This window comes from Oncorhynchus masou, chromosome 13 (genome assembly GCF_036934945.1).
Source record: "Oncorhynchus masou masou isolate Uvic2021 chromosome 13, UVic_Omas_1.1, whole genome shotgun sequence".
NCBI lineage: Eukaryota > Metazoa > Chordata > Actinopteri > Salmoniformes > Salmonidae > Oncorhynchus > Oncorhynchus masou.
In genome coordinates, this window is record NC_088224.1 from 90786494 (window position 1) to 90800523 (window position 14030).

General features: G+C 47.8%; 1 pseudogene; it reads left to right on the plus strand.

The window, feature by feature from the left end:
• The first annotated feature begins 2318 nt into the window (after nt 1–2318).
• On the plus strand, nt 2319–12737 carry LOC135553478 (homeobox protein cut-like 1; annotated as a pseudogene).
• The last annotated feature ends 1293 nt before the right edge of the window (nt 12738–14030 follow it).

Genomic DNA, 14030 nt, shown 5'->3' on the forward strand with positions numbered 1-14030 from the left:
ATGGTACTGTGGTGCTGCATTGAGATCACAAGCTCTTCATCTGGGCAGCAGTGTTGCGATGGAGGGAATACCCTATACGGAGACACGGAACCCAAACTGGCTGCGTGCGTGCGCCATCGTGCATACATTTATTTTGTCCCCCGACACCAAACGCGATTGCAACACACAAGTTAAAATATCAAAACAAACTCTGAACCAATTGTATTAATTTGGGTCAGGTCGAAAAGCATTAAACATTTATGGCAATTTAGCTAGTTAGCGTGCACTTGCTCGCTAATTTGTCCTGGGATATAAACATTGAGTTGTTATTTTACCTGAAATGGACAAGGTCCTCTACTCCGCCAATTAATCCACACATAAAACGGTCAACCGAATCGTTTCTAGTCATCTCGCTTCCTTCCAGGCCTTTTCTTCTCTTGACTTTATATTGCGATTGGCAACTTTCATAAATTAGGTGCATTACCACCACTGACCTAGTTGGTCTTTCAGTCACCCACGTGGGTATAACCAATGAGATGGCACGTGGGTACCTGCTTCTATAAACCAATGAGGAGATGGGAGAGGCAGCATTTGCAGCGCGATCTGCGTCAGAAATAGAACTGATTTCTATTTTAGCCCTTGGGCAAGGCAGACGCTTGTTAGCGCGCGTGAGCAGTGTGGGTGCAATTATTGAATAACATAGATATCTACATTTATTTTGCAACGCTTGCATCACCCCTTCCCTCCCCTCCCTCCCTCTCTCCCTTTCCACCCCAGCCCTGTTGTTAGCTGGGGGTTGCTACCATTTTTTTCACCCCTCCTCCTCCCTCTCGCCCCTTCCCTCCCTCTCCCTTTCCACCCCAGCCCTGTTGTTAGCTGGGGGTTGCTACCATTTTTTTCACCCCTCCTCCTCTCTCGCCCCTTCCCTCCCCTCCCCAGGCCTGTCGTCAGGCCTCTGTTTTGGCAGCAGGGTCTCTTTTCTTTAGGCACAAGGAGGACATAACCCACACTGACAGCACTCCATGACTGCTCTATTCCAGCCTTCTGCTAAACAGGACAGAGACCGGGAGGGGACAGAGGGGATTATGGGAGGGAAAAAGAGACCCTATGAATATATCTCTTTTTGTTTGCAGATCTGAAGGAACTGGATAAGGTCTTCCAATGAGTTTAGAGGAGATTCAGCCATACTGTTAATCCCTATTGAGTTGTCTCTCTCTCAGACCTGCCAACAGTGAGGGTGGTGAGGGGCTAGAGGTTTCCTTCTCGGGGGGCCCTAGAGGTTTCCTTCTGACTGCAGTGTTTATTAACCCCGGTCCTGGGGACTCACAGGGGGGCCCTAGAGGTTTCCTTCTGACTGCAGTGTTTATTAACCCCGGTCCTGGGGACTCACAGGGGGGCCCTAGAGGTTTCCTTCTGACTGCAGTGTTTATTAACCCCGGTCCTGGGGACTCACAGGGGGCCCTAGAGGTTTCCCTTCTGACTGCAGTGTTTATTAATCCCGGTCCTGGGGACTCACAGGGGGCCCTAGAGGTTTCCTTCTGACTGCAGTGTTTATTAACCCCGGTCCTGGGGACTCACAGGGGGCCCTAGAGGTTTCCTTCTGACTGCAGTGTTTATTAACCCCGGTCCTGGGGACTCACAGGGGGGCCCTAGAGGTTTCCTTCTGACTGCAGTGTTTATTAACCCCCGGGCCTTGGGGACTCACCGGGGGCCCTAGAGGTTTCCTTCTGACTGCAGTGTTTATTAACCCCGGTCCTGGGGACTCACAGGGGGCCCTAGAGGTTTCCTTCTGACTGCAGTGTTTATTAACCCCGGTCCTTGGGGACTCACCGGGGGCCCTAGAGGTTTCCTTCTGACTGCAGTGTTTATTAACCCCGGTCCTGGGGACTCACCGGGGGCCCTAGAGGTTTCCTTCTGACTGGGCTTGTTGTGTGGCTCAGTCGGTAGAGCATGGCACTTGCAACGCCAAGCGTCGTGGGTTCAATTCCCGCTAGGGCCACCCATATGTAAAAGTAGTGGCCCCAGCCGACTTGTAAGTCGCTTTGGACAAAAGCGTCTGCTAAATGGGATATATATTGACTGCAGTGTGCTCCCTCAGTGTTTATTAATCCCAGTCCTGGGGACTCACAGGGGGCCCTAAGCACTACACCTCACTCCACTATTCAGCTCATCAGCATGTCATTAAAAAGTGCTAGAGCAAAAACACAAATGTGCACTCCTTTGGTTCCCAATGACCAGGATTAAGAAACATTTAATTAAAAGGATACTTTGGGATTTTGGCATCTTCCCCAGAGTCAGATGAACTCATATGCATACCATTTATTGTCTCTGTGTCCAGTATGAGGTAATCTTGCTAACCAATGTTAACGAAGTTTTAGCTCAATGACTGGAAGTCTATGGGTATCTACTAGCAGGCATACCGTACTGACCTACTGTACTGTCTGCTCCTGCCGTGCGTTTTCTCTCCTCCAGCAGAGGGCCAGACCTCAGCCAGCTGCAGCCCTGCCCCAGCAGAGGGCACTCCCAGCCAGACCTCAGCCAGCTGCAGCCCTCCTCCAGGGTCTCCACTGAGCTCTGCTGAGGAGTCACTCAATGGTTTAGGGGGCGACCGGGACCCTCTGGCCCCCAGGCCCCGTCTCTGGACCCCCATCTGGTGAGCCCTCGGGGGAGAGTCCCAGCCCGGCACGCCCTGCCACTCCCTGGCCCCATCACAGGCCTCAGCATCCAGGAGACGATAGCCATGTCACCTGAGCTGGATACATACGTTCACCAAGAAGGTCAAGGAGGTTCTGACTGATAACAACCTTGGTGAGACTCAGACTTTTACCATACCTTCAGTCTCTATCTGTTTTCTCCTTCCTCTTCTCTCTCTTCCCTTCTTTATTCTCTCACCTATTTCCTGTTTTTTTTAAATGTTATATATATTTATATATTTTCCTCTTTGTCGTTCACTTATAGTTTCACCCCATCTCACTTTCGATTAATCTCCATATACAAGCTCTCCCAATTCATTGTAGTCTATCCAGTCCTCCAGCCTGACCCATTTATTACATTTAAGTCATTTAGCAGACGCTTTATCCAGAGCGACTTACAAATTGGTGAATTCAGCTTGACATCCAGTGGAATAGCCACTTTTACAATAGTGCATCTAAATCATTTAAGGGGGGGTGAGAAGGATTACTTTATCCTATCCTAGGTATTCCTTGAAGAGGTGGGGTTTCAGGTGTCTCCGGAAGGTGGTGATTGACTCCGCTGTCCTGGCGTCGTGAGGGACTGACCCCTTCTTCTCTACTCTCTCTCCCCCCAGGGCAGCGTCTGTTTGGGGAGAGTATCCTGGGTCTGACCCAGGCTCGGTGTCTGATCTGCTGGCTCGGCCGAAGCCCTGGCACAAGCTCAGTCTGAAGGACGTGAGCCATTCGGGTCCGCATGCAGTTCTGGCTGCAGGACCCACACAAAGTGGAGAAACTGATGGACATGAAACGCCTGGAGAAGAAAGGTAATGATCTCTCTCCGCACTCTGTCTCTCTCACGGATAATAATTAGCTCTATTGGATGTGACATCAGGTGGCCCTCCACGGGCCTGCTTCATCAATTATAAACAGCAGCAGTCAGCGATTACTATCATTTTTCCTCCCCTTTTTAAAATGTAACATTTTATTTAACTAGACAAATCAGTTAAGAACAAAGTCTAATTTACAATGACGGCTACCCCCGGCCAAAACCCGGACGACGCTAAGTTACCAACTGTGCGTCCGCCCTATTGGATTCCCAATCACGGCCGGTTGTGATACAGCCTTCGAACCAGGGTGTCTGTAGTGACGCGTTTAGGGCACTGAGATGCAGTGCCTTTGACCTCTGTGCCACTGGAGTCCCTTTACTGCACGGATCCATTCATCCACTGCTTCCTGGTTCCATTCATCCACTGCTTCCTGGTCCCATTCATCCACTGCTTCCTGGTTCCATTCATCCACTGCTTCCTGGTCCCATTCATCCACTGCTTCCTGGTCCCATTCATCCACTGCTTCCTGGTCCCATTCATCCATGCTTCCTGGTCCCATTCATCCACTGCTTCCTGGTTTCATCCACTGCTTCCTGGTTCCATTCATCCACTACTTCCTGGTTCCATTCCTCTACTACTTCCTGGTTCCATTCAAATCAAATGTTATTTGTCACATTGTTTGTGAAATGCTTACTTACAAACCCTTAATCAACAATGCAGTTCAAGAAATAGAGTTAAGAAAATATTTACTAAATAAAGTAAAAAATAAAAAAGTAACACAGTAGAATTACATACAGGGATGCAAACTAGTCACCTTTTTGGCGTAAATTCGCTGTTTTGAATCCAAAATAGGTGACCGATGAATCGTGTAGATTCGATGAGGGGTTTTTGGGATCACTACCAACAACTGATGCGCATTTGGAGCGATACTGTCTGTGTCCAAGGCTCAGCCAGTCCTTCACGTAACAGAATACAGCACACGACTGAAGAGAGAAGAGACAACCAATTTACTAGGTACAGCAGCGTCTCTGTCTCCGACCACGGAGACGGGTGAGAAGCCCGACCACGGAGACGGGGGTGAGAAGCCCGACCACGGGGACGGGTGAGAAGCCCGACCACGGGACGGGTGAGAAGCCCGACCACGGACGGGTGAGAAGCCCGACCACGGGGACGGGGTGAGAAGCCCGACCACGGGGACGGCCCGACCACGGAGACGAGCCCCGACCACGGGACGGGGGCGAGAAGCCCGACCACGGGGACGGGGTGAGAAGCCCGACCACGGGGAGGGGGGTGCAGGGCCCGACCACGGGGACGGGGTGAGAAGCTCCGACCACGGGGACGGGGCGAGAAGCCCGACCACCGGGGACGGGGTGAAGCCCGACCACGGGGACGGGGTGAGAAGCCCGACCACGGGACGGGGTGAGAAGCCCGACCACGGGGGCGGGGGTGAGAGTGATGAGCTGTAACCGAAAAACAACTGGAATATGTTAAGTTTGAGGTGAGGAGAAAAGTGTATATTGTTAGCATTTTAAAGTAACGTTGCCTTACTAGCTGGATCGAATTATCCGTTAGCCAGAGAAATGTTGAGCAAAAATTAGCTAATTTAGCTGATCAAATAATTGAGTTTATTATTTGGAAAATGAGCTGGCTAATAAAGTCAGACAGCTAGCTAACGCTACGACGCCAGATGAGCTCAGGTTACTTACGCCAGATGAGCTCAGGTTACGGCGTCAGATGAGCTCAGGTTACGACGCCAGATGAGCTCAGTTACGGCGTCAGATGAGCTCAGGTTACGACACAGATGAGCTAACGGCGTCAGATGAGCTCAGGTTACGGCGTCAGATGAGCTAACGACATCAGATGAGCTAACGTTACGGCGTCCAGATGAGCTCACGTTACGACATCAGATGAGCTAACGCACACGTCAGATGAGCTAACGCGTTACGGCGCCAGATGAGCTAACGTTACGACGTCAGATGAGCTAAGGTTACGGCGTCAGATGAGCTAAGGTTACGGCGCCAGATGAGCTAAGGTTACGGCGTCAGATGAGCTAACGTTACGGCGTCAGATGAGCTAAGGTTACGGCGTCAGATGAGCTAACGTTACGACGTCAGATGAGCTAAGGTTACGACGTCAGATGAGCTAAGGTTACGACGTCAGATGAGCTCACGTTACGGCGCCAGATGAGCTAAGGTTACGACGTCAGATGAGCTCAGGTTACGGCGTCAGATGAGCTCAGGTTACGACGTCAGATGAGCTAAGGTTACGACGTCAGATGAGCTAAGGTTACGACGTCAGATGAGCTCAGGTTACGACGTCAGATGAGCTCACGTTACGGCGCCAGATGAGCTAACGTTACGGCGTCAGATGAGCTCACGTTACGACGTCAGATGAGCTAACGATCCTGGCAATCTGTGTGAAATGTTAAACGAAGTTAACGACCTAACGACTGGTTTCCCTCTACAGTATATGGTTAATTTTCAGAATGCGAGAATTAGGTGAAAACTAGGCGTTGCTTGTTAAACAACAACATCATGCCAGGTGTATTCTGCCTGAAAAAGATCATTTATTCCAACAAAGGGTATCATGCTCTACTGGCACATTGTAGAACAGATGTCCACAGGCAGAAAGTGTACAATGTAATAATGTGCAGTGTAGCCCAAATATATTGCTTTTGTTGTGTTGAACTTGACAGTAACACTTTTGTGTGAGTGAGGGGGGATTATTTAATTGTTTTACCCGGTGAACATTATTTTTGCACTTAATGTGGCGTCTACAATAATGGCTACTAAAAAAGAGAAAAAATAGAATGCCTGTTTGTTTCATTCTATTTCTACTTTAAGATGTTATTTAGTACAATATTTAATGTGTGTGGTCACAAAGCGTTCTATTATAAAGGCTGTCATGGTAACAAGCGTTCTGTTATAAACGCTGTCATGGTAACAAGCGTTCTGTTATAAAGGCTGTCATGGTAATGCGTTCTGTTATAAAGGCTGTCATGGTAACAAGCGTTCTGTTATAAACGCTGTCATGGTAACAAGCGTTCTGTTATAAAGGATGTCATGGTAACAAAGCGTTCTGTTATAAAGGCTGTCATGGTAACAAGCGTTCTGTTATAAATGCTGTCATGGTAACAAGCGTTCTGTTATAAAGGATGTCATGGTAACAAGCGTTCTGTTATAAAGGATGTCATGGTAATAAGCGTTCTGTTATAAAGGATGTCATGGTAACAAGCGCTCTGTTATAAAGGCTGTCATGGTAACAAGCGTTCTGTTATAAAGGATGTCATGGTAACAAGCGTTCTGTTATAAAGGCTGTCATGGTAACAAAGCGTTCTGTTATAAAGGATGTCATGGTAACAAGCGTTCTGTTATAAAGGATGTCATGGTAATAAGCGTTCTGTTATAAAGGCTGTCATGGTAATAAGCGCTCTGTTATAAATGCTGTCATGGTAACAAGCGCTCTGTTATAAAGGCTGTCATGGTAACAAAGCGTTCTGTTATAAATGCTGTCATGGTAACAATCGCTCTGTTATAAATGCTGTCATGGTAACAAGCGTTCTGTTATAAAGGCTGTCATGGTAACAAGCGCTCTGTTATAAATGCTGTCATGGTAACAAAAGCGTTCTGTTATAAAGGCTGTCATGGTAACAAGCGCTTCTGTTATAAATGCTGTCATGGTAACAAGCGTTCTGTTATAAATGCTGTCATGGTAACAAGCGTTCTGTTATAAAGGCTGTCATGGTAACAAGCGTTCTATTATAAAGGCTGTCATGGTAATAAGCGTTCTGGTATAAACGCTGTCATGGTAATAAGCGTTCTGTTATAAACGCTGTCATGGTAATAAGCGTTCTGTTATAAATGCTGTCATGGTAACAAGCGTTCTGTTATAAACGCTGTCATGGTAACAAGCGTTCTGTTATAAACGCTGTCATGGTAACAAGCGTTCTGTTATAAACGCTGTCATGGTAACAAGCGTTCTGTTATAAACGCTGTCATGGTAACAAAGCGTTCTGTTATAAACGCTGTCATGGTAATGCGTTCTGTTATAACGCTGTCATGGTAATAAGCGTTCTGTTATAAAGGCTGTCATGGTAACAAGCGTTCTGTTATAAAGGCTGTCATGGTAATAAGCGTTCTGTTATAAAGGCTGTCATGGTAACAAGCGTTCTGTTATAAAGGCTGTCATGGTAACAAGTGTTCTGTTATAAAGGCTGTCATGGTAACAAGCGTTCTGTTATAAATGCTGTCATGGTAACAAGCGTTCTGTTATAAAGGCTGTCATGGTAACAAGCGTTCTGTTATAAATGCTGTCATGGTAACAAGCGTTCTGTTATAAACGCTGTCATGGTAATAAGCATTCTGTTATAACGCTGTCATGGTAATAAGCGTTCTGTTATAAAGGCTGTCATGGTAACAAGCGTTCTGTTATAAAGGCTGTCATGGTAACAAGCGTTCTGTTATAAAGGCTGTCATGGTAATAAGCGTTCTGTTATAAAGGCTGTCATGGTAACAAGCGTTCTGTTATAAAGGCTGTCATGGTAACAAGCGTTCTGTTATAAAGGCTGTCATGGTAACAAAAGCGTTCTGTTATAAAGGCTGTCATGGTAACAAGCGTTCTGTTATAAACGCTGTCATGGTAATAAGCGTTCTGTTATAAAGGCTGTCATGGTAACTGCAATATTAGTGGATTGTCATTTGCAGTAAAGTCTAGGCAATAAATAACATTGGATTGCTTTCTTAAAATTTTTTCCGCTGTGAGTTTGGTTCACATTAACCCTGTTTTATTTTACACCCATAGACTGATCATGTAGATCATATTCTTTGTTGTTTAATTAGTTAAAACCTGCATTTCCCCCTTTTGCTGTTTCAGTGCAACAACAAAAAGTGTCACCTTTTGGGCCCTCAGCAGCGAGGCTATATACGGGGGCCCGGTACTGAGTCAATGTGAGGGGGTAGAGGTTAGTCGAGGTAGTTTGTACATGTAGGTAGGGGTAAAGTGACTATGCATAGATGATAAACAGCGAATAGCAGCAGTGTAAAAACAAAGGGTGGGGGCTCAATGTAAATAGTCTGGGTGGCCATTTGATTAACTGATCAGCAGTCTTGTGTGTTGGGGAAAGAAGATGTTGAGGAGCCTTTTGGACCTAGACTTAGTGCTCCGGTACCGCTTGCCGTGCGGTAGCAGAGAGAACAGTCTATGACTTGGGTGACTGGAGTCTTTGACAATTTTTGGGGGCCTTCCACTGCTTCCTGGTTCCATTCATCCACTGCTTCCTGGTTCCATTCATCCACTGCTTCCTGGTTCCATTCATCTACTGCTTCCTGGTTCCGTTCATCCACTGCTTCCTGGTTCCGTTCATCCACTGCTTCCTGGTTCCATTCATCCATTGCTTCCTGGTTCCGTTCATCCACTGCTTCCTGGTTCCGTTCATCCACTGCTTCCTGGTTCCGTTCATCCACTACTTCCTGGTTCCGTTCATCCACTGCTTCCTGATGTACACATCAGTCTCTCTCTTCCTAGTGAGACTTAAAGGTAGACTCAGCGAGATGCCGTTGCGTGCATGAAGTAAACACACAGGGACATTTCTGTAACTAAGAGCGTTGAAGCGCGAGGCTAAACTTCTCTGCTGCTTTGGCCCTGTAGACACCACATTGTATCAACGTGAAGAGCACCCGTCCGGATACTCTGTGTGAGCTCAGTCTTTCATCACACTCGTCTAAATATCTGCAGTACTATTCGTTTGCTACATCATCTCGCTGAGGTCTAACTTTTAGTGATCTTTCTTGCATTGATTTGATTTAGCTTACACTTCTATCAGAGTAGGAAGCACATTGCTGCTTTGTTTCTCTCTCGGCTGTACTGAAGATAGAAAGTAATGGACGCCAGCAGTTTGTTTTCAGAAGGCATTATGTGGCCAGCAGGCCTGGCTTCCCTAGCCTGGGTACCAGTCTGTTCCTGGTCTCTTTAATATAGCCTGGGTACCCGTCTGTTTCTGGTCTCTTTAATATAGCCTGGGTACCCGTCTGTTTCTGGTCTCTTTAATATAGCCTGGGTACCCGTCTGTTTCTGGTCTCTTTAATATAGCCTGGGTACCCGTCTGTTTCTAGTTTCTAGACAACCCCTTATGGAATTGTCACGTGAAACATGATTTGCTTGACAATGAAAATGGAGCAGGAAAAAGTACCAACAGATCTGGGACCAGGCTACTGCTACTGTGACCAGGCCGAGCTACCCCAACTGTTTCTGTGCAGGTGGTTAGTGTCCCATTGAGCATGCCCACAGCAGGCCTGGAGTTAAGAGGCTGAACCACATGTTGGAGGTCACTGAGTGCAGGCAGCAGGATGAAGTTGGCCCTAGTCGGTGATCAGAGGTCAGATGAGAGCTGTGGGAGTGGACCTGACCAATAGCAGAGCTGGGAGGAAAGGCAGACAAACCATGAGTTGACCCTGTGTCGTGTATCACGGTGAAGTTACATGGCCTTGTCGGCTTGTGCTGTATTTGGGTTTCTCTTCTCTTTTATTGGATCAGTGTGTACTGTACTGTAGGAGATTAGAGAATGTCAAATCCATGCTGTCATTTGCACATTAAGGCTGTGGTGTTTTCAGAGGCTGACTCTGTCCTTGTATTGCTACAGTTAGACATTACCGCCCCCTAGTGGTTGTTGGTACTAGTACACTGTGTGCTTATCTACAACGAAGTCTCATCCTTTCTCTGTCTCTCCCCAGCCTACCTGAAGAGGCGCCACAGTTCGCTGAGTGACGGCCATTCTGTGGACGGTGGCCTGGCAGGGCCAGACTTCCTCCAGAGTGCCAGCCCCCAGCACCAGCAGCCTCCTCAGCTGTACCAGAAGAAGATCCGAGTGGTTCTGGGTCCCGAGGAGAAGGAGGCTCTGAAGAGGGCTTACCAGGAGAAACCCTACCCCTCCCCCCAAAACCATTGAGGAGCTGGCCTCCCAGCTTCACCTGAAAACCAGCACTGTTATCAACTGGTTCCACAACTACAGGTCAGTTACTGCACTATCAGGCTAAGCTTAGGGTGTGGGATTTATAGTACCCGTGTGGCTCAGTTGGTAGAGCATGGTGCTTGCAATGCCAGGGTTGTGGGTTCGATTCCCATGGAGGACCAGCACAAAAATAGTCTGAAAATGTATGTACTCACTACTGTGGATAAGAGCATCTGCTAAATGACTCAAATGTTCAGCTGTGCGACCAGCAGTTTTATTTTGTAAGCCCTGTGCGACTAGGAAAATAAACTCCCAGATAATAATTGTTCGTAATGATAAGGCTTCGCTGTACCGTGCCCTGTAGAAAAAAGCGAGTGCAGATTCAATGTTTGCAGCATCACCACGGCGAAAACGGCCCAAACCAGACCTAAAGACCTAAAGACCTGGCCCGTATTATCGGAGCTGAATTGTAATCTTCCTAAAGCGGATCGCCGGGACTGCATTTTACATTCATAAGACCATGTTATGGGCTGTTGTAAAGCTACTTGCGTGTCATTAATCATTTGTTTACATTCATCATTTGGGTCCTGTGTGGCTCAGTCGGTAGAGCATGGCGCGCAACGCCAAGCGTCGTGGGTTCGATTCCCGCTGGGGCCACCCATATGTAAAAGTAGTGGCCCCAGCCGACTTGTAAGTCGCTTTGGACAAAAGCGTCTGCTAAATGGGATATATTATTATTATTATTTATTATTATTTACACTTTTCTCAGTCATGTTACCCTTTATTTACTTTATTTTATTTAATCTGGCAAGTCAATTAAGAACAAATTCTTATTTACAATGACGGCCTACCAAAAGGCAGTAGGCCTCCTGCAGGGATGGGGGCTGGGATTAAAAATCTTGCTCCCTGGAGTGGCGCAGCGGTCTAAGGCACTGCATCTCAGCACTACAGACACCCTGGTTCGAATCCAGGCTGTATTTTTTCCCCCACCAAGATCAGAAATAGCGATACAATTCATGCCTTACCTTTGAAGATTTTCTTCTGTTGGCACTCCAAAATGTCCCATAAACATCACAAATGGTCCTTTTTGTTCGATAATGTCCTTCTTTATGTCCCAAAATGTCAATTTATTTGGCGCGTTTTATTCAGAAATAAACCAGTTACAACTCGCCCAACATGACTACAAAGTATCTAATAAATTACCTGTAAAGTTGGTCCAAACATTTCAAACAACGTTCCTAATCCAACCTCCGGTACCCTAAAATGTAAACAATCAATAAAATTTAAGACGGAATAAACGGTTTCTAATACCGGATAAAAACAACGTGAGCGCGCTCCTGTTCACGTGCACCAAAACAGTACAGTCCACCTGGAGTGACACTGACAATGAATAGGACTACTTCTTCATTTCTCAAAAGAAAAACATCTTAACAATTTCTGAAGACTGTTGACATCTAGTGGAAGGCATAGGAACTGCAATTTGAGTCCTAAATCAATGGATACTGTAATGGCATTGAATAGAAAACTACAACAACAAAACAAATCCTACTTCCTGGATGGATTTTTCTCAGGTTTTCGCCTGCCAAATCAGTTCTGTTATACTCAGACATTATTTTAACAGTTTTGGAAACTTTTGTGTTTTCGATCCAATTATACTAATTATATGCATATCCTATCTTCTGGGCCTGAGTAGAAGGCAGTTTAATTTGGGCATGCTTTTCATCCAAAATTCCAAATGCTGCCACATACCCGAGAGAAGTTAACCCCCTGCTCTCCGTCCCTCCCCAGGTCTCGTATCAGCAGGGAGCTCTTCATAGATCTAGTCTTTAACCCCCTGCTCTCCGTCCCTCCCCAGGTCTCGTATCCGCAGGGAGCTCTTCATAGAGGAGATTCAGGCTGCAGGGTCAGCGGCAGCAGCAGCTAAAGCAGGGGAGGGGGACAGCTGTGACGGGACAGAGTCCGATGGCACGGTGGAGGGTCGCCACCGGAGGCCTACAGGGCCAGAGGAGCACAAAGAGGCCTCTGAGGACCAGGACATGGAGGTCAGGGTTGAAGCTGGGGTGTCAGGTGGATCCCCTGTCCAGAGAAACTGCACTACCTCAGGTTGGGCTGGGCCGGGCTCCAGCAGCAGCGGCCTCTTCGGTCCCCCTGAGGCAGGTCTCTCTCTCTCAGCCCCAGCCAGTCACACCTCAACCCCGGCTAGGAACCCCAGGGGACAATACCCTGCGCAAGAAGAAAGCTGACAACCTCAACAATATCATCCACAGGCTGGAGAAGGCTGCCGGCAAGGAAGACCCTTCTGAGTGGGAGTTCTGAACCCCTCCCCCCTTCCCCCTCCCCTCACACCCCTACTCATGACCTCACAACCTCTGCCCTTTGACCCTCGCCCTGGTCTTCTCTATTGGACTGAAGAGGGCAACAGCCAAAGCCAAGCTCATTGGTCATTTTTATACACAGTCTCTTTCCTGAGAGAAAAGGAGAGAAGTGGTTCCCAAACCGAGATGTAGGAGAAGATATAATGAACTCGTGAGAAGACAAAAAAAGGATTGAATCCTAGGCTCTCTGAATACTGAGTTTAGTTTTGTTACTGAGTAAAGCACTTAGTTGTCGTGCTGGCCACAGGGCCTGCTGTACCCCAGACACCGTCAGTTACTGGCAGGCTGCACCACAGACAGGCAGGCTGCACCACAGACAGGCAGGCTGCACCACAGACAGGCAGGCTGCACCACAGACAGGCAGGCTGCACCACAGACAGGCAGGCTGAGCTGGGGCTGTTTAAAGGATGGATGGACGCCTCACATGAGGAGAATTCTTTCATGTGTTCATTTAGAAGAGATCCATTTTTCTCCCCCTGTCGACTCAGTGTCCTGTCGCACAGAACTCACCTCACGTAGTTGACCTCACGTAGTGACCTCACGTAGTGAGCCCAGCCACCTCCTTTCCCACACACTGTCCAGTGGCTGTTGCAAACCTTTTGCCTTGTTCTCTCTCCACTGATGTGTGTTGTTTTAAGGGTTCCCGTGGGCTTTTTAACCTTGTTACTCCATTGTGTGTGTGTGTGTGTGTGTGTGTGTGTGTGTGTGTGTGTGTGTGTGTGTGTGTGTGTGGCTGAGGATCAAGATGATTCAGCTGAAGAGAAGAATCAAACCTAAAAAGGCCAAGTTTCCATAGTTACTGAGGGAAGAATGACCCACACCATGTGATGGTCCTGCTAGCAGCCATGTGATGGTCCTGCTAGCAGCCATGTGATGGTCCTGCCAGCAGCCATGTGATGGTCCTGCCAGCAGCCATGTGATGGTCCTGCTAGCAGCCATGTGATGGTCCTGCCAGCAGCCATGTGATGGTCCTGCCAGCAGCCATGTGATGGTCCTGCCAGCAGCCATGTGATGGTCCTGCCAGCAGCCATGTGATGGTCCTGCCAGCAGCCATGTGATGGTCCTGCCAGCAGCCATGTGATGGTCCTGCCAGCAGCCATGTGATGGTCCTGCCAGCAGCCATGTGATGGTCCTGCCAGCAGCCATGTGATGGTGCTGAGCGGCAGGATCACCGTCAACGGAAGGGGAACCACCTTTTCTGTTCCCTGGTGTCCTACAATTATGATTATTT